At 41.7% G+C, this 20,875-nt stretch overlaps 1 non-coding gene across 1 annotated transcript; it reads right to left on the bottom strand.

Annotated features, from left to right (window-relative positions):
- Positions 1-200: 200 nt before the first annotated feature.
- Trnaa-agc (transfer RNA alanine (anticodon AGC)) lies at positions 201-272 on the bottom strand. The gene has a single exon. It is a non-coding gene; the product is annotated as a tRNA-Ala (tRNA).
- Positions 273-20,875: the final 20,603 nt, after the last annotated feature.

Raw genomic sequence — 20,875 nt, 5'->3', positions numbered from 1 at the left:
GAATAGAAATTAATATTGATGATCAACTTCTTTCGAGCCCGAACAGCCGGCAGAGGAATCACTGGGAGACTCGTGAAAGAATCTTCCCTTGGTGAATTCCTGGAGAAATGTCTGAAAAATCCTTGGAGAATGAATTTCAAATAACTCAACGTACATATGTACAGATGGGTAAATTATTGGTTAAATTGGGAAAAAATCCATAGCTCAGGTGAGATTTGAACTCACGACCCTTATTCGCTAGACAAGTGCTTTACCAACTAAGCTACCGAGCCAATTAATGACCCGGCAACTTAGTTGTCATAAGGTTCAATTCTAATCTCATCGATCTATATCATCTTCCCCTAAACAGCAAATATACCCATTAATTGGCTCGGTAGCTTAGTTGGTAAAGCACTTATCTAGCGAATAAGGGTCGTGAGTTCAAATCTCACCTGAGCTGTGGATTTTTTTCCCAATTTAACCAATAATTTACCCATCTGTACATATGTACGTTGAGTTATTTGAAATTCATAATTGACCACACGGATTGGTATTACCGAAAATTTGCACTTTGAGTGAGTCCTTGGAGAAATTTTTTGTAAGAATTTCTCTCTGAATCGATGGATAAACTTCAAAAGAAACTGCTGAAGGATCCTTGGAAAATGTTTAGGAAATTTCTTGGAGATATTTCTGGAAATATCCGTACACAAATTCCAGGCTCTGGTGAAATATTGGAAAGAATCCTAGGATAAGAATCTCTAGATATATTCCTGAAGGAGTCGCATTTCTGACTGAGTTATTTTGCAGGAGCTGTAGGGGGTATCCCTGAAGGAATACGTGGATGAATACCTGAACAAAACCGTGGATGAATTTCTAAAGGATTTCTCTTGAGATTTCTTGGAGTGAACTGTCATGACTTCTTGAAGAATTTCCAGGCTCCTGTATGCGTTCCAGTTAAATTATTTTAAAGAATTCCAATACAAATCGCTGCAGGAACTTCTCTTGAAATCCATGAAATAATTCAAAAAAGTCTTCAGGTATTCTTGGAGATATCCCTGGAGAAATTCTTGGATGATGATCGAAGAATTTTTGAAAAAACTTGTGAACGAGATTTTTGAAAAATTTGTAGAGACCCCTAAGGGAATATCTGAAAGAATCAATCGAGGAATTCCTGGAACAATTCCTGGAAGAATTCCCGGAGCATTTCCTGGACGAATTCCTGGATAAATCCCTGGAAAAGTTCCTGGAGGTAGACATGGGGGAATTTCTGAATGAATTCCTGAAGGATTTCCTGGAGGATGTCCTCATTTTCTCTGAGCAAATTCTTGGAGGAATCTCTGATTGAATTCCCGGAGTATTTCCAGGAGGAATCCACAAAGGAAACCCTGGAGAAACCCCTGAGAAACTGCTGGATAATTTCCTGGAGGAACTTCTGATACAATTTTCGAAGAATCTTTGGCGGAATTCCATTAGGGAGATGGCCTGAAGGAATCACCGGAGGAAAGCCTGGAGGAATTCCTGGAGGGATGACTGGTGGTATGCCTGATGGAATGCCTGAAGGAATTCCTGTAGGACTTTCTGAGACACTTGCCTGAAGGGATTTCTGGAGAAATTCTTGAACAAATGCCTGGAGGAATACCAGGAGGATTTCCTGGAGGAACTTCTAGAATCCTTGCAGGGATCATTAGATGAATCCCTGGAGGACTTTGTGGATGAATCCCTGGAGGAGAAATTCTTGGATGAACTTCCGGAGGAATTCGTGTTAGAATACTTATTGGAATCCCTGGAAGAATCCCTGAAGGAATTTCTGGAGGAATCTCTGGAAGAATCCCTGGAGGAATTTCTGGAAATATTCTCAAAAAAAAACTCTGGGGGGAACTCTTGTAGAAATTGCTGGAGAGAGCTCTGAAGGAATTCCAGGATGAACTCGTAGAGGAACCCCTGCCAAAATTCCTGGAGACATGCCTGTAGGAATTCCTGGAGGAATCCATGGGAAATCAATGGAGCAACACTTGGAGACATTCCTAGAAGAACCCCGAAGGAATACATGGAGGAATTTCTTGAGGAATATCTAAAGCAACTTTGGGAGGTTGTTTTAGAGAAATTCCTTGAAGAATCCCTGCAAGAATATAGATGATTTCCCCCCTGCAGAAATTCCAGGAGGTATCTCAGGAGCATTTTCTGAAGAAATTCCAGTAGGAAGCACTAAAAAAATCGCATAAGTAATTCTAGGAAAATTCCTGAAGGAATCCTAAGAAGGGTTTGTGGACGAACTCCTTGAGCAATCTCTGTAGTAGGCTCAGTGTACCAGTTATGGCTATAGTACCTCAAATTCGCCATAGTTGATTTTCAACTTTTAACGATGCAAATCATCAAGAAAAAATATGTGAACAATCGATCACGTTCATAAAAGATGATTGCACTCATTCAAATTTCACATTTTGCTCAAATTATGATAGAAATAAATCATTTTTCTTAAAATTTTGGCTTCCTTGCACCCTATTTCGCCATAGTGTACCAGTTATGGCAAATCCCATAAGGAATGCATGTAAATAGTGCGAAGTGGAACCGAAATTAAAAAGTATGTATCGCCGACATTCGTCGGTCTTCTTCTTATTTTTGTAGAAGTAGTTTTCCTTAGGTAGTGCGATAACTGGTACAGGCACCCTAGTTCCTGAAGGAATCCCTGAAGGAATTCTTGAAGAAACCTCAGGATGAATCTCGGAAGCAATCTCAAGAAGTATTCCTAAGGGGATTTCCTAACCATTCCTGTAGGAATTATTGAATGAATATCGGGAAGAAGTTGTGTAACAGAGTTCCTGGGAAAATTCTTGGAGGATTTTGTATGTAATCCCTGGAGTTGTTCCACAAAGAATCCCAGAAAAATTGCCCAAGTGAATCCCTAGAGGAAGTCCTGAGGAAATCCCTGGAGGAATTCTTGAGGTAATTCCTGGAGGAAGTCTAAAAAAATACCTGAAAAAAACTGACAAAAAACTGAAGGAATCCCCGAAGTAATCCCGTGTGGAATTTCTCAGAAAATCTTACGAGAGCGTCTTAACGCATTCCTGGAAGAAATTGTGTAGGAACCCCTAAAAAGGAATCTAAAGGAATCCATGTCTGCAGTAATTTCAGGACGAGTTATTGAAGGAATCCTAGAATGAAAAAAGGGTTTTTTGTACATAATTTGATGGAATTTATAGGTTAATTTGTAAATAATCTCTGGTATAAATTTTTGAAAGAATTCCAGGAAAATAATTTGAATATACCTATGGTGATTTTTTGGAAATTCCTGTATAACAGGGGTTCTCAGATCGTGCACCGCGGTGCATTTGGCGCACCGCGAAGCCTTGCCAAGTGCACTGCGACAACATGCCAAGAATATGAATGAACATTGTATCTGAAATATAAAATTTAGGAAATTTTGAAGAAAATAAGAGCAAAGCATCGTAACGGCAAGCCCATAAATGTATAATAAAATACATAAAAAAAAATTCCGAAGAATTTCGAAGAAAAACTACCGATGGACTCTATAGATTATGAATTTAAATCCAATGAATCGTTCACGCTATGATGGAATGTATTTTCAAGAACTTCACTAAGAATCTTAAAAGAGAGTTTCAATTATTTTTGTATAAATTTACCACAAATCATAAAGAAAGTTGACTACCTTACTGAATTTTTTCCTCAGATATTTTAAGAGTTGAAGAGTTTTAAGAACAGCCTGCTGTTTTAAATGATTTTTTCTACGAACCTCTACAGAAATCTGGGAAGAATATTTACAAAAAAAGCATACATGTTATTCGCCAGTGATCATCACAGGGCTCGTTCAGGGTCTCGCCGAAAATTCTTTGGAATTTCAATATTTACCAGACATAAAAATTTCACCAGGTATCAGGTACCAGATCACATCAGTAATAATTAACCGATCAGGACGCGCGCCATCAAGCAGCTGAAGGGTTAAGTTCAAAAAATTCTTAAAATTACAAGACATTGCCAAAAATTTGTTGATATGCTCGCGTCCGAAAACACAAACATTTCAATCAAACTACCAATTAAGGCTAACTTTACCAAACACCGTAACTGTAACATATGTAATCAAAAAAGAGATTTTCACATGCGGCGCTAAGTTTCGTTAAGGACTACTTGTATCGTTCACCTTTGGGGCTGATTTGTGAAAAAATACCCGGATTTTCACGTTTCTGAAATACTCAATGTATGAGTTGCTATGGAAACAGTGAATTTCCCCTTCCATTTTCTCCATTTTCGGATTTTATTGAATACGGTGTTTGATAAAGTTAGGCTTGAAATTTCATCTTTTAACCCTCGAGCAGTCGCGTCTTCGACCACCTTCAAAGACACCACGTTCACGGTGTGTATCATAAGGGTGCATTTTTCAAGGTGCGTGTACTCAGTACACGACGCGACAGCTCTCGGGTTAACATTTTTGATCAAGTGGCGCGTGGCAGTTTGTTTCCAAAAAGTGCATCGCCTGGTCTGAAAGCCCCTGCTGTAGAAAATCGTGAAGAAATTTTTGAAAAAAGTCATTGGAACAATCACTGAAGTACTCTCTAAAGATATTCCAGGAGAAATTCCCGGAGGAATGTGTGGTGAAATCCTTAGAGGAATTTTGGAAGCAATCTCTGGAGGAGTCCATGATGAAGTCACTACAAGAAACTATGGAAGCAATTCGTGGAGTAACTCTTTGATGCATCCTTGCAGAAGTATCAGGAAATATTTAAAAAAAAACCTGTGAGGAAATCCTGAAGCATTTACTGGAACAAGACCTGGATCACTCACTATCGGAACCCCGCACCATCGGAATTATGGAGGTATACATGAAGGAAAAATTTCTGCAGAAGTCCCTTGAGTTTTCACTGAAACTCAATTGAAACACTCTGGAAAGTTTGGAACGCTGTCTGAAGCACCACTGAATGCCTCCTAAATCCCCCCTAAAACACCTAACAATGCTCGGAGCACTTCTGGAGCCCTCAGTACCCCAATAGTTATCCCCGCGAACTCCTCTGAAACTCCTTGAAACCCCCACTTGTCATTTCCTTGATTTTTTTCCCATGCACCCTGGTCAAATTATCCAATAACCATGAAATCAATTTGATGAGTTTGTTTTATGGATTCTAGGAATCATGATGAATGATTCAAAATAAGATTGTCAAACATAGAAGGATCATCAGCAGGTTTCAAAAAATCGTATACATAGATACTTGGTAGTCTGGGAAGACTTTTGGACAATGCAAAATCTCATGTGTATGACCCGGAGTGAAATTTGGACAAAGGGTTTCTCATCTTGAACTGCCTTCCACGTATTAAAACTTGATACGTTTCAACACGTCATATTTCTCATCGTTTTTCCAATTCAATTTCCTTAAGCCAGGTGCATCCAAGCCCCGTAATCGTCGATGAAGACAGCCCATACTCCCCAAACTGGCTTTTCAATCAACCGCAGAGTGCTTTTCGCCATATCACTCGACTCCCCATTTTGGTTTCCTCAGCAATGAGGAAGGGGGTCCTCATCATACCCTTCGGCACAAGAGAGCAAAAATCACACATTCAAAAATTTGAAGAATATTTACCTTCCATACGGCGAAGAGGACGCTCGTCGCTCCGAAATCAGCGAGAATGATGGTTTCCATATTTGCCTTTTGGATTACCACCACCGTGATGATGGGCAGAAAGCAACAACACACGTGCTCTGCAGCTCAACAAAAGCACTGGCACTGGTGCGTCGTCACACCGCGGCATCAGCGAAGGGCAAAAAAAAAAAATGGGCAAAGTTGGGAAGCGAAGTAAAAGTTGACTGTTATAACCTCAGGTTATACACGGAAAGCGTGATAAAAGCTTTATTGGATGTACGAAATGGCCCTCATTAATAATGCCCTCGGCTGACCCGTGTCGTAAATTTGCTGGAAAATGCGATCCGAACAAATTTGGAGCTGAAGAAGATGTTTACATGTCGTGGAACAGCGCAGCGCAGCAGTGGTATCATTTTTTGTTTCTTCGCGAAATTTCCTCCTAAATGATCCTTTGCGGGTAACAAATGTCGTTTTGGGGTAGAATGGCCGAGAAGTTATTGCCCAGTCTGTTGATGTCTGCGCTAGAGAGGAAAATTACAAAATGCTTGTAAATGTCCCCTGCGATAAGCATGTAACCATTTTTGAGATTGCAAGTAGTAAGGTGCCCGAACGGACGAAGCAGCTGTTTGGCAAGAATTTGCTACATCTGGGTTCGACTTTTTAGGGCAATGGGGGGGGGGGGGGTTCTAGCCAAAGTCTACGCTCCATACAAATTTCTAAATTTTTGTATGGACGAAAGTCTATGAGCTTTTTCAATCTTCATTATCTAATTCAAACATCCATCTTTCGACTTAAGAAAACTTTTGCTTTGAGTATTATCATTACCTTCTTTGGTCTTGTGTTGTCATGTGAAATTCACAATGCACCAGATGCAATGTATGCAGATATTTTCTACATAACAGCAAATTAAACCAATTCTCGGAATTCATTCTGCACTGCCACAAAAGTGCAACGACAGCTTTTGGACCTTCAATAAGTCGACGAGCTATTCACAGTTGCAGCAGAGTAGGCACATGCAATGTGCAGTGTACAGTACACTCGAACAGCCCCTCAGCGAAAAATACTTAATTATGAATCACATTTGCTGTGTTTAACCACCCAAAATGGTTGTAAAAATTCAATAAGTGAAAAACAGCTGTATTGTCAGCCCCTGGCTGTGCAGTGCTGTGCAGTGGGGGAAGCAAAAATTGAAACATTAAAAACCCAGGGAACCTCGGGAAGGGAGGTAAAAGTTAATCCCCAGCACCAGAAATGAATGATGCAGTCCCTGTTCTGGGTGGATTACATTACACAGTTTCCGTCGTCGTCGTCGTCGTCAACGTCGTCGTCGGGCTCGAGCTTTATGTCATTAATTTTTAATGGGTTCACGTTTGGTATGTGAATTGAATTGTGGGGAGCAGCATGGGTGTGTGTGTGTTTCTGTATGCAGGTATTCTCGCATGTGGGAAATGTAGGCGACATTACGAGAACTCGTTACCGAGGGCATAATTTCTTTTATGCTGGGTGAAATTGAGTGGCTTGGCAATTGAATTCTATCGAATTAATTGGAAATAAAGTATGCTGATCTGTGATTAATCCAGCGGTGGATACCTGAGAGCAAAAACAATTCAGGTGAACTCTGAATGTTCTCATATGCAATGATGGCAAACTGTGCGGTGTTCGGAACCTTTTCTGCACAATACATATTTATTTAAATTTTGAACTATATTCGTGTGAGCAATAAAGTTTGCTAGGATTTACCCGTATCTGCCCAGCGTAATATTGATAGGACAGTACTTTGGCAGTGTTTGTATTGAGAACTACACAATAATAGTTCAGCCACAGATAACAGATGTTTATGCTAGTACAAATTTTTCGCAGAATCCTGTGTAAATGTTCAAAACGATATACGTTGGCTCACTACCGCCATCTACTCAACTTATTGCGACATTACATCTAACTTGAATGCAAGAATAGTTCAAAGTTCCAGTTTCATTCAAGATCGAATACAATCTTGAATGTAAAATTGCGTAGTGCATGCAATCTTGAAAGCGATCACTGACTATCGATCACTGCGCCATCTCTAAATGATTGCCACATGAGTTTCAGCTGCTCATTACATACAAAATGGCTGTTGAGCGTTTTTACACACATTGCCAATATAAGCATAAACGTCTGTTATCTGTGGAACTATTGTGCCCTTTTGCTGTGAGGTACGCAAGTTATCTCAGTAACATGTTTGTCACTGTGATACCTTGGTATCGACTGAATTCAAGACCTTCTATTATTGATGAATAGAGATCCTGAGTTACAGTATGTGACTCCCCCATTCTGGCGAGACTAGCTTTATGAAACCAACCACGTGCTTGGGAGATAAGATCCATATGTCAGCAGGCCCTAAAAAGGGCTTGCTGAGAACTTTGAACCTACGTTGGGTGAGTGCACTGCAATAGCAGAGGATGTGTTCTGATGTTTCCCTCTCCTCGTCACAGAAGCGGCAATTTGAGGTTTGGATTCCTCCGATCTTTTGTAGATAGTATCTGCAGGGGCAGTGTCCAGTTATTAGACCGGTGTAGATGTTGAGATCCCTTTCGTTAAGACCTAATAGTTGTTGGGTTTCCTTGGGGTTTATCGTTACGAGCCTTTTGGATTGGCTCGTATGGGGAAGTGCATTCCAGTTTGATGTGATTTGACTGACCATATATTTGTTCAGTTCCATTTTTACAGAGCAGTCTGAGATCCCGCAGAAGGGCTCAGGGCCAATGAACCTTTCATTAGATCCATTCCTGGCTAGCTCATCAGCAATCTCGTTTCCCTCTAGACCCATATGTCCTGGGATCCAATATAGGTAGACTCGATTGCGTATGGATAAGTTTTTCAAAGCCAGAATGTATTCCCACACTAGCTTTGAGTTACAAGTGTAGTTATTAAGCGATATAAGTTGGCTGTCAGAGAAAATACAAATTTTTGCGAAAGTATTCCTCAGGCATAATAACACGCATTCTAATATTGCATATATTTCCGCCTGAAATACTGTGGGCCACTGTCCTAAGTGAACAGAGATTTTTGTTCTAGGGCCATAGATTCCGGAGCCTGTCAGATTATTCATTTTCGAACCATCTGTGAAGAAATTTATAAATTCCAATTCAGTTTTGCGTCGAGTATGAGACCTTTCTCCGTTCGGTGAAACGGATAATGGAAGTTTTTTTAGGGTTAATGCCTAGTTGTTCCTTTTGACACCAGGAAAAAGTGTGATTTAGGGCAGATTGCATTCTTTCCACGATAACACTTTCGAATTTGCCTCGTACAATAATGACAACGTCATCAGCATATTCAACCATTTCGAAGCCTCTTCTCTCTAAGCTGTGTCTAGAAGCTCATCCACCACCAGTGACCACAACAAAGGAGAAAGCACTCCGCCTTGCGGACACCCCCTTGTTGCTTTAACAGTAATGTATGAACCGCTATGCTCAGAGGAGATGTTTCGATTAGCTAGCATAGCATGTACCCAGGTAACAATGCATGGGTCGAATTTGCTCCTCAACATTGCTGACCCTATAAACGAATAAGAAGCGTTATCGAATGCGCCCTCAATATCAAGAAATGCTACAAGAGCAATTTCTCTTGCATTAAGTGTTTTTTCGCTCTTTTGAACTACCGTATGTAGTGCCGAGATCGTAGATTTTCCACTTTGATAAGCGAATTGGTTTTTTGACAAAGGAGTGGTAGATCGCCGACAAGATGGTCGAGTCCACCACAGTCCACCACAAAGGCATTGCTTTCATAAATTTGTGATTTATATACTCGCATAGTACCTTTTCCTTCGATGCTCGACTCAGGGATTGAATCAGGGAAGTGAATCTTTAACAATTCGCTCAGTGTATCGCTAGATTCTACAGTGAGCGAACCATCCGTATTTCGGAGGATACCCACACCATTGGAGTGGTCCTTTGGAAGAGTTTCTTGGAGTCTGGCCACTACGGGTGTATTCTCTATGCTTTCACACATTAGAATCCACGATTTCCGTTTGGCAGACCTTATTTCTTTGTTGAAGTTCGTCAGGGCCTTTCTGTATAGGCTCCAACCGCCGGTTCGCTTGGCACGGTTGAATTCCCTACGCGCAGTTTTCCTAAGCTTCTCAAGAGTTTTATTCCACCATGGAACGTCTCTACTCGAACTAATTAATTTAGTTGGACAGCTCTCTTGGTAGGCGTTAAGGATTTTGTTTTCAATGGATTTGGACGCATCATCTAATTGTGTTATGGACTTGATGTGACTTTCTATGATGTACTTTTCGAATTGTAGGATAGCTGAGTAGGATTCCCAATAAGTTTTCTTAGGATCTTTAAACGTTTCTTTTTCTATCGTTAGACCCCCTTCCCATTCGAAGATGATGTGTTTATGATCTGACATTGATATTTCTTCAGAAACATGCCAGTTTTTTATTTTATCAGAGATAGACCGACTACATAGAGTCAAGTCCAAAACTTCCTGACGAATAGAGTTTTCAAACGTGGGCTTGTCACCAACATTACAAATGTCAATGTTCTTGGAAGAGAGAAACTGTAACAGGTACTCACCTCTGGTGTTTATATTGGTACTTCCCCATACGGTGTGATGTGCATTTGCGTCGCATCCTATGACGAAGGGGATGTTGTGTCAGTGGCTGTAGGCTACGAGCGCAGCTATTTCTGGAGGAGGGATTTCGTCCACGTCACCTGGGAAGTATGCCGAGACCACCAAGATCTCTCTACTCCCTCTAGCGGAAGGTATCTCCACCCTGACCGCTGTTATGTAATAAAATAGCCGCTCTAGGAGGATGCTGGCTGTCATCATATACCAATACATGAGTGTTGTGGAATACCTTGTATCAGGCCCGTGCACAAGGGGGGGGTTTTGGGGTTTAAACCCCTCCCATTACCGACGCTTTTTACACTAGGCGCCCCTCCGCCTTTTGCCGAAATTGTCAAAAACCCCTCCCTTGGCGCCACTTCTGTGCACGGGCCTGCCTTGTATTCTGGATTTATTGACCCATGGCTCTTGATTGAGGGCCCCGGTTAGTTTCTCTTTGGTGAACCTCCGACAGAGCACACCCGTGGCGCTCTCAGCTTGGTGGAGGTTCACTTTCAGAACTTTAGTCGCCATTTCTGGGGTTCCCGCTTTTTTCCGGACGACGACTGTCCGGCTTTGGATGTTGCGGATCATCAGGATGTCGTTTTGATGTTACAGTTTGGGTTGTTTCTCTTCCCTGTAGCGACCTGGCCCGCCAGTTTCGCCTCTGTGGTCAAACTGTCGCTTTTTGCACCCCCTTTTCCCTGTTTAGATACCTTTGGTTTGGTACCACTAGAGCAGGGGGTCGCATGTAAGCTTCGAGCTTTTCCTTTAGAGGCTGACAGACTAGCCTTTATGGTGCTTTTGGGGTGAGATTCACTAACCTCGCCCGAACAGGAGGCCTCCTCAGATTGCTCCTGGGTCGGCCTTCCAGTCGGATTGGCGGTATCGGCAGTCGGTTGATCTGTAATCTTCCTTAGTTGGATTTCACCAAATCGGTGGTTGAGGGTGTATTTGGACTTCTTCAACTTTTCCATCGACGCACCCTCTACTGTGAAGATCCATTCGACATGAATGTCTTTCAGAATGGATCGTTTCACAATACGCCAATTAGTTGTTGTGATGTCATTTTGCCTTTCTATGAGAGCCTTTATTCGGTCGTCGTCATAGCTGGAGCTTTGTGGGAAGAATGCTCGGATCATCTCTGGACGTGGAATCGCCACTTCGTCCATTGCCATCAGCTCTGCACCTTCCCAGGGTTTCATGGATGGGGATATTCTCTTTAACCACTCAGCAGTCTCTTGATCCTTACAGATTAGAACCATGTAACCGGACTTGTAGATGAGGTTGTTGAATTTGGGTTTTATTGGCTCGTTTCGCTGTTGAACTACTCTGAGCAGGAGTGCTTCTTGTAGAAGGTCTAGCTGGGCTGTAGTTAGAGGTGTGCGCCGCCGCGCCACGCCGACGCCGCCGCCGATTTTTGGTTCACGCCGCCGCCGATTATTTTTCGGCGCGCCGCCGCTTACGCCGCCGAACTCCAATTTTTTACGCCGATCTCAAAAACGTATTGAAAAATTATATTATTTATTGATTTATTTCATTACAATATTTCAAGCATTGGAGTCGTTTTCAGCGGTGGTCCATTTTTATGGTCCAAATTTATAACAGTTCTGAAAATTTGGAACGAGAAAAATAGATCAAATTACGCTCAGTTACACCGGCATTTGTTTTTAATTCTAGATACCGGGGTTCCTGAAGATAACTGATGGCTGTTGAAAGAATGTACGGATTCCGAAGATCGAAGAAAATGCTAGTGATTCTAAAAAAACATGTTTTTGTCGTGTTCATCTACAGAAGAGATTAAATTTCTCCAGTAACTCTTTTGAGGATTCTTCCAGCAATTTCCCCAAGAATTTCTCTAAGAGTTTCTCCGGGAACTCTAGAAGGTTCTTCTGGAACTCCGAGAGTTTCCTCCGAGACATCCTCTAGGAGTTTCTCCGGGCATTGCTACAGAAGTTTAACTAAGACTTTTAATAGTACTTTCTCTAGAAATTCCTCTAAAAGTTACTCCGTGTATTCTTTGAGGAGATCCTCCGGCAATTCCTGTAGAAGTTCTTCCTGGGAATTCCTTTAGGAGTTTGTACGTCACTTCCTCAAGGAGCACCTCCGGAAATTCCTCCTCGAGTTCTTCAACGAGTTCATCCGGGAATTCCTTTACGAATTTCTACGTAAATTTCTTTAAGAGTTCATAGAAAATGCACTGGAAATACCAGAAGTTTATTCCGGTAATTCCTCTAGAAGTTCTACCGGGAATTCTTCTGGGAGTTCTTCCGGAAATTTCTGTAGCAGTTCCTCCTGGAATTCTTCCAGAAGTTTCTTTACGATTTCTTCCAGAGACTTCTCTGGAATGCTCTAGAAGTTCCTGTGGGAATTACTCTAGGATTTCCTCAAGGAATTCCTCCGGAAATTCTTCAACGAGTTCCTTCGGGGATTCCTTACCAATTTTTTTTCGGGAGTTACACTAAGAGTTTCACCGTAACTGTCTCTAGAAGTTCTTCCGGGAATTCATCTGGGAGTACTTCTGGGAATTCCAACATCTTCGGGAACACGTTTACGAGTTTCACCGGGAAGAAGTTCCAAAGGCAAATTCACTACGAGTTGCTCTATAAGTTTTATCTAGAAGTTGCACTGGGTATGCCGGAGTTTCCCGGAAGTTCCTCTAGAAGTTCTTCCGGAAATTCCTGTAAAGTTCCTTCAGTAATTCCTTTGAGAGTTCCTCCGGGAATTCCTCTTAGGAGTTCCTTCATGATATCTTCCGGGAATACATCCAGTAGTTTCCTCAAACGCTCCTCTAGGAGTTTTCCCAGCAATTTCTCTAAAAGTATCTCGGGGAATTTCTCTAGAAGTTCTTCCGGGAATTCCTTTATGAGTCCTTCCACGTATTGCTCTACGAGTTCTTCCGGAAATTTCTTCATGAATTTCTTGGGAATTCTTCTAGGAGTTCTATCGAGAATTTTTCTGCAACTTCTCTCAGGAATTTATGTGAGAGTTCATCCGGGAGTTTTTAGGAGTACCTCCGGGAACTCCTCTACGAGTTCCTCTACGAGTTCCTCAGGGAATTTCTTTACGTATTTCTTTGGAAATTTCTCAAGAAATTCTTCCGGAAATTCCTTTAAGAGTTCGTCCGGGAACTCATCTAGGAATACCTCTGGTAGTTCTCTACGAGTTCTTCCTTGAATTCCTGTCCGAATTTCTTCGGCAATTTCTCTAGGAGTACCTCCGAAAACTCCTCAGAAAGCTGTTCCGGAAATTTACTTATTAGTTGCTCTAAAAGTATTTCTGAGAGTTGCACAAAAAATTGACCAGAGTGTCCTCCGAAAATTCCTCTATGATTTCCTACGGTAATTCCTCTAAGAATTCCTCAGCAAATTCCTCTAGGAGTTCTTCCGTGAATTCCACTGAGAGTTCCTCCGGCAATTTCTCTAAGAGTTCTTCTAAGATTTGTTTCCGAAATTCTTCCAGGAGTTTCTCCAAACATTCCTCATTAAGATGTTTTTGGAAATTCATTCAGAAGGTTCATCCGGGAATTCCTCTAGGTGTACCTACGGGAATGCCTGTACGAAGTCGTCCGGGAATTCTTTTATTAGTTTATTCGGAAAATCCTCTAGAAGTTCCACCGGGAATTCCTTTAGAATTTCTTCCGAGAATTCCTTTACGAGGCCATTCTGGATTAATTTTTGCGCAGCTGATAGATGATTCACCATAATAATTATTTCAATAAATTAAAAAAAACATGTGAGAATAAGAAAAAATATAACAAAACCGTAACTATAAACATGTCATTGAATCTTCAACATGATGAGTTACTAAAAAATAAAACAGTGATATTGATTAACGGAATTAGCAAAAAAATAAAATAAAAATTATGGCCACGCCGTTTCACGCCGCCGCCGCCGCCGCCGCCGAAAATGCATTCGGCGTCACGCCGATCACGCCGCCGCCGGCCAAAAAATTGCAAAACGCCGCCGCCGAAGATTTCAAATCGGCGCACACCTCTAGCTGTAGTGAGTTGGATGGTGGGAAAGTCTTTGGGTATTATCCCGACCTTCACGCTTTTGGCCATATCACTATAGCTGATACCAGCTGTTTTCCTCATGGGTGGGTTTTGTTGTCCAGACACGTTTTTCTGGGGTGCGCTGTTTGAGGACTGTTGGGCGCGCACTCTCGGATCCAGATGGTGCTTCACCCTTTTTTGTTTGGGGTGCTCTGTGGCGGATTTGTCTAGGTCGTTTCTCGAGCGTTTTGAGGATGTGGGCTCGCTATCCTTATTCAGGATTATGGACAAGGCCTCATTCCGGTCTTTTCCCTTCTCCCGGAGAGTTCAAAGCTGCTTCCTCTGCGAGCGTGTGAGTGTGGGGATTATCTTGCTCGGAGCCCCCTTGGCTTCCGTAGAACCCTTGTTATCTTCGGATCCTTTGCTACTTGCTAATGATTCTTGGGGGTTGATGACGATCCTTATACCATCATCGTCGTTATCTTCCATGTCCACCAGGTTGGAGTCGGTCGATGAGGGGGGGGGGGGGGTCGTAGATCTGGATCACCTTTGTCGAAACATGTGCTGCTCCGGGAGGTAGGCGTTGAGGGGCAGGATATTTCCATCTTCTCCTGCGAACTACTGAGTAGCTGATCTTCGGTAAGGCCAAGCTGACTCAGAGTATTCTCCACTTCGCTCTCACACGACTGAGAGAGGCAGTCGTCACCTTGGAGGTTGTTTGTAGAATTTGTACTCATTTTTGGTCCCACGAGTAGCTAGGGAAATAAATGTCCGCTGCACCATTGCCCCGCCGTAGTGCAGTAAGGGCTGCTTACTGGGGTGTTCGCCCTGGTGCTCCCCAGGCTCCGTTCGCGGTTGAGCATGTTTAGAAGCCCCTCAACCATTCAGCCCTCGGCACGGGTCGCATGACACCTTGGCTTTGGGGTTTATCAATTTTTGCTTTACACGATGGCCATGAATAACAGCCATCGCAACCTTCCTCCTTTACCAGGGCTTAGGACCTGTAGCTCAAGTTCTCAATAGTTACACAATCTTTCGGACATGCAACTACGGAGAACCATCATTGCTAGCGGAGTTTCAGTTCAGTTTCAGTTTCAGTTCAGTTTCAGTTCAGTTTCAGTTCAGTTTCAGTTCAGTTTCAGTTCAGTTTCAGTTCAGTTTCAGTTCAGTTTCAGTTCAGTTTCAGTTCAGTTTCAGTTCAGTTTCAGTTCAGTTTCAGTTCAGTTTCAGTTCAGTTTCAGTTCAGTTTCAGTTCAGTTTCAGTTCAGTTTTAGTTCAGTTTAATTCATTAGTACTTTACTACTAGTACTTAGTAGTACTTAAAACTTTACTGCAGTACTCCTCCAGTAATTCTTATTGGAATTGCTCTAAAATCCTTCCAGGAGTTTTGTTACAACATTTTTCTATCAATTTCTTCAGAAAAGTTCACTCTTCATGTATTACTGCTGGGCATCCTCAGTAATCTTTTTGCTGTGTAGAAAAAGCCCAAACCAGTTTTAACCAAACTTCAGCATAAAAACCCGGATTAATCCACCTAGTGGTGGTAGTGCCTTTCTCGTCCAATATGTACTCATAATCTTTACAATGACATTAGCTATCCTAAGAACACTTATACGCTTAATACGATTCATGTAAAATTTGACATCCTTATGAACCGAAAATGTGCACTGCAATTTAAGACGCAAAAGGAGATTGGAAAAACTTTATTCAGTGATGATGATTAACCTTGGCTTGTTAGGGGAATATCTGCAAATAAAAAGAAAATCGCGTTAAGTACTGTTCCTTTGAATTCCACTAACAATTTGCATCCTTTGACAGATACGTATTTCGACCTCAACTGTAAGGTCGTCTTCAGTGTCTTGTCAGTGTCGAGTCAAGTACAAGACACTGAAGACGACCTTACAGTTAAGGTCGAAATACGTATCTGTCAAAGGATGCAAATTCTTAGTGGAATTCAAAGGAACAGTACTTAACTCGATTTTCTCTTTATTCAGTGTTGATGCGATCAAATTATAATTTTTCCATAACATGTTGATTTATCCTGCATTATATTATCACCGCAGGAACTTGGAATGGTGTGATTTGATGAGATTGCTTTGGTCACGATTTTGTTCTCTTGCATATATGAATACCTTGATCATTTCTTCAATTTTAATCTTATCCAAAGTTTATCAGGCTGTCAGAAAAGCCACAATTTGATTTATCGCTAACATGGGTTTTGTTCTCTTTCATAATTCCACTACATATTTGATGTGCCGCATGCATGAGTTCTTTTTAATTTTACGTTTGACCATTTCCGGCGAACACCTGGAACCGATTCCATGGCACTACCGGTTGTCCCAAATATTATCTATGGCTATTTTCTTGTCAACTGGTTATCAGGTTGCCTGAACAATAAATTGATGGGGGCAACGGGGGACATCCATTAAGTAAGTATGCTGCCCTGAATCGCATATCTGTCCCATTTGCATAGGAAATCCAGCAAAGATGGGACTGATATGCGATTCACGGCAGTATGTCACGTTGAAATTGGGAATTTTTGAAGCAAAAATCGGTTCCCGGAAAGGATCTGTTGTCCCAAATTTGATCTGAGATTATTTTCTTGCTAACCATTCATTAGGTTACCGAATAAATCATGTGACATGTCACATGTATTGATTCTCTTTTTTTAAATATTCTGGCGTGACAGATGGAATCGGTTCCGTGGAACACTGATATGGTCTGAGACTTTTTTCTTGTCAACTGTACATCATGTTACCTAAAACGCCGTGATTTGAGGTGTCGCATGCATGACTTTGGTTCACATTCAGATTTGGCCACTTCTGTCGGGACACCCGAAACCGGTTCCGCAATACTACCGATAGTCTCTAATGCAGGGTGTTAGTTACGATGTTATACAATGTTGAATTCGGAATTACAAGAACACGAGAGGAGCTAGACGTTTGATGTCAAAGAACGAATTGTAGAACGGAACAGGGGCCACAAATTTGCCTAAGAGATAATTCAAATTCATTATGCATTTTTCAAAGATAATTTACAAAAACAAACACTACTTTTCAGCTTATTTGCTTTAGAAAACTAAGTTATTTAACTAAACCAAAAGATTCGAAGATCTTTTTTGGTAGAAAATTTAATAATCTTTCGAATGAGGGTTAAAAAGCTACGTTAAACTTGCCCATTTTCAAGTTATAGCCAGTTTGAGGCAAGCAAAGTCAAAAACATATAAAGTTCAATTACTGGGTTACGGTTGAGATTTGACCATACGCGTAGAAATTATGTTTTCACCATTTTTGATTCTCTATAACACCTTAAAAAAATTGCATTCACGAACCTAACACCCTGTATAGTCTGAACATATTTGCTTGCTAACGTTCGTAAGATCATTAAAGAAAAGCCGCGCTTTGCTGTGTCGCATGCATAGGTTTGGTTCAATTTCATATTTGGCCGCCTTCGGAGGGACACCCGGAATTAATTCTGGCACTACCAGCAGTCCCTAATATGGTCTTAGCCTACTTCCTTGATAACCAGTCATCAGGTTATCGGAAAACCGTTATTTGTTGTATCGCATGCATGGGATTAGCTCTCTTTTATATTAGGCCATTTCCGTTGGGACACCCGGAAACGGTTTCGGAACTAGACCAGATCAGGTATGGTCTAAAACTATTTTCATGCTAACCGTTCATCAGGTTATCGAAAAAGCCGCTGTTTGGTGTGTCGCATGCGTGGGTTTGTTTCACTTTTATATAAGGCCATTTCCGGGGAGACACCCGGAACTGGTTCCGGAATACCACCGGCAGTTCACAATGTGGTCTGAGCCTACTTCCTTAATAACCGGCCATCTGGTTATAGGAAAAGCCGTGATTTGATGTGTCGCATGCGTGGGTTTGTTTCACTTTTATATTTGGCCACTTCCGTCGGACCCCCGGAAGCGGTTCCGGAACACTACCTGTTCAAATATGGTCTGATAGTGTTTCCCTGCTAAACGTTCATCAGGTTATCGAAAATGCCGCTGTTTGATGTGTCGCATGCATGGGTTTGGTTCTCTTTTATATTTGGCCACTTCCGGCTGGACATCCGGAACCGGTTCCGGAACACTTCCGGTTCAGATATGGTCTGATACAATTTTCCTGCTAACCGTTCATCAGATAATAGCAAATGCCACGGTTTGATGGGTCGCATGCATGGGTTTGCAACATTTTCATATCTGGCCCCTTCCTGGGGTCAGTGATGGAAAACAGTGAGGAATGCAGCTGAGTAGACACAAACGCAAAGCTATCCTACTCGTGAACAACAGAAGCCAGAATATATTCGCACTTCCTTCACTCGCGAGCTAACGAAGCTGGTCGCACTCGTGATTGATTCGCGAAGCAGCTCTGAACATTTTTCAATTTTGTGAAAAAACGAATTTACACGGCCCACAGATTAACTTTTCAGGAACAATAAAGCACAAAACACTACTATCTGATGGATAATTACTTGTTTTGCTATTAAAATCGCACTAAAATGCAATTCCCGCATCTCCACTTGTTCTTCGCGAATAAAAATTCATGAGTGTTTTTGTTTTTGTTTTGCTTCATACTCGTGAAGCAAGCGGGTGCGAATAAATTCACACAAGGCTTATTCTCGGCACCGTGAGTAAACCGTTTGTTGCTTTTACACTCGCGAGTTGATTCACGATGAGAGTGTTTCCATCTCTGCCTGGGGTATCGGTCCGGAACACCTAAATGGCCATAACTCCGGAACGGCTGGACCGATCCGAACCATTTTCAATAGGAAACAATGGGGCCAGATTCCGCGTCGAATGAACCGTCGGTCATTAAAATCGGTTGAGGTTTACTGCCAAAAAGTGATGTGAGTTTTTTTTGTACACACACATACATACATACATACATACACACACACAGACATCACCTCAATTCGTCGAGCTGAGTCGATTGGTATATGTGACTCGGCCCTCCGGGCCTTCTATCAAAAAGTCATTTTTGGAGTGAACATATAGCCTTTCCAGTACACTTAGTGTACGAGAAAGGCAAAACCATTATTCAACTACACCTGTTTCTTGGAAGATTGATTGTCAATTACATATTAAAAATTAACATTTCAATCTCAAAAGACTACAAACAACAATCGGAATATATTTCAACGACTGCAGCGAATTCGAAGAAACTCACCACAAGCTCAAATCATATCTTCCGACCAACCAAACCTATCTAATTAAAAGTTGAAAAACCAATACCTCGAGACTTTCTACCATCCTACCGGCCAAAGGAAAATAAGGATGCTCCAAAAATAAGTATCCCCATTAATCTGAGTGGCGGTAGCTGCCTCTTGGCTGATGGTGGCCATCATTTCTAGTTTTTTTTTTTCGCGTGCCTGAAAAAAATCTCGCCAAAGCCGGCAAGCTAGTTTACAAAATGAGCAAAAGTTTTCGAATAAAAATTAATTTCGGCATCATGGCGGCGGCTAATAGAAGTAGGAAGACAGACGAACAACAGATTTTTTTTGTTCGTCTGCTTCCCTTGAGGAAGATTGTTAAAAAGATGCGCTGTTTCTGCTGTTTGGGTTGGTTATCGATTTTGTTGGGATAATTGCAACGGAGCTACAATTCCCTGGAAAGCTTGTAAAACAAATGATTTGATCATTGAATTTTGCTGTTCCAGTGGTAAATATCGACAGAAAAGTCATACGCAATTCATCATTTTATATCCCATCACACGTCAATAATCGCTCACAGCTCTTCATCATCATCGCCAACCGGACAACCGATATTTCCGGATCTGCTTTTACGACCGAGCGCGTCCACATCCATCAATGGCAATGCGCATTAGTGTGGAATTTTATGACGGTTTTTCTGCTCCACTGACCCTTTGGTGGAAAGTCACACTCTTTGGTGGGGAAGCTGTTGCGGTACCATCATGCGGCTACCATATTTGAGCAGTATTTGAGCGACGATGCGAAAATATTTATAATTGTGAGTATGAGTATGGTTTTTGTTGATGGGTGCATGGAAACTATTGAAGATTGATTTCTGCATAGTGTTCTGAGAAATTGTTATGGAATATCATGGAAGGTAAATTCTAGTTAAGTGAGTGTCAAGTGTGGGCACATATTGGCCACAAACTTGCTCTATGTTACACAGAATTCATTCTAAAAACACAACTTTTGATGTACTCCCTACATGAGTTTCATCCACATCACAATTTATTTCTCACCTCCAACTCAAAGCTCTCATTTGATCAAAATTCTCCAGAGGGGGTTTCCGGAACAAAAGTAATCATTCAACTATTCCCATATGTCAAGCTGTGACTAGGAGAGACCGGTAGCACAAACAAATCTCTGTTGGATACTGCACATTTGTCAGGAATTCCATTTTCACCGACCGGAAAAAAAAACCCAAACGAAACTAACCCGAACAAATCATCCGAAAAATGCACCAGCACCAAACAAACAGTTGCACATCCGGTACATGCGACCCATCCCTGGGTTGAAAAATTACAAAGTTAAATTTCCCATTTGTTTCCATTTGGTCTACTTTATAATCTCATTTCTGCTGCTGTCACCCGAGAGCTCCTCCTTTTCGCTGTCGTTGCACAGAGCCACCGTTAACTTCCAGCTACCTACTACCTACCATGCGCCTCCTTCTACTACTGCATCATCACCGGAATGATTTTCTTCCTTTTTTTCCTATCTTTATCACTCTCCTGTTCAAATCCACTCTGGCGGA

This window comes from Aedes albopictus, chromosome 2 (genome assembly GCF_035046485.1).
Source record: "Aedes albopictus strain Foshan chromosome 2, AalbF5, whole genome shotgun sequence".
NCBI classification, from domain to species: domain Eukaryota; kingdom Metazoa; phylum Arthropoda; class Insecta; order Diptera; family Culicidae; genus Aedes; species Aedes albopictus.
Note: the sequence above shows the minus strand (reverse complement) of the source record. Positions and strands in the feature narration are given on the sequence as shown.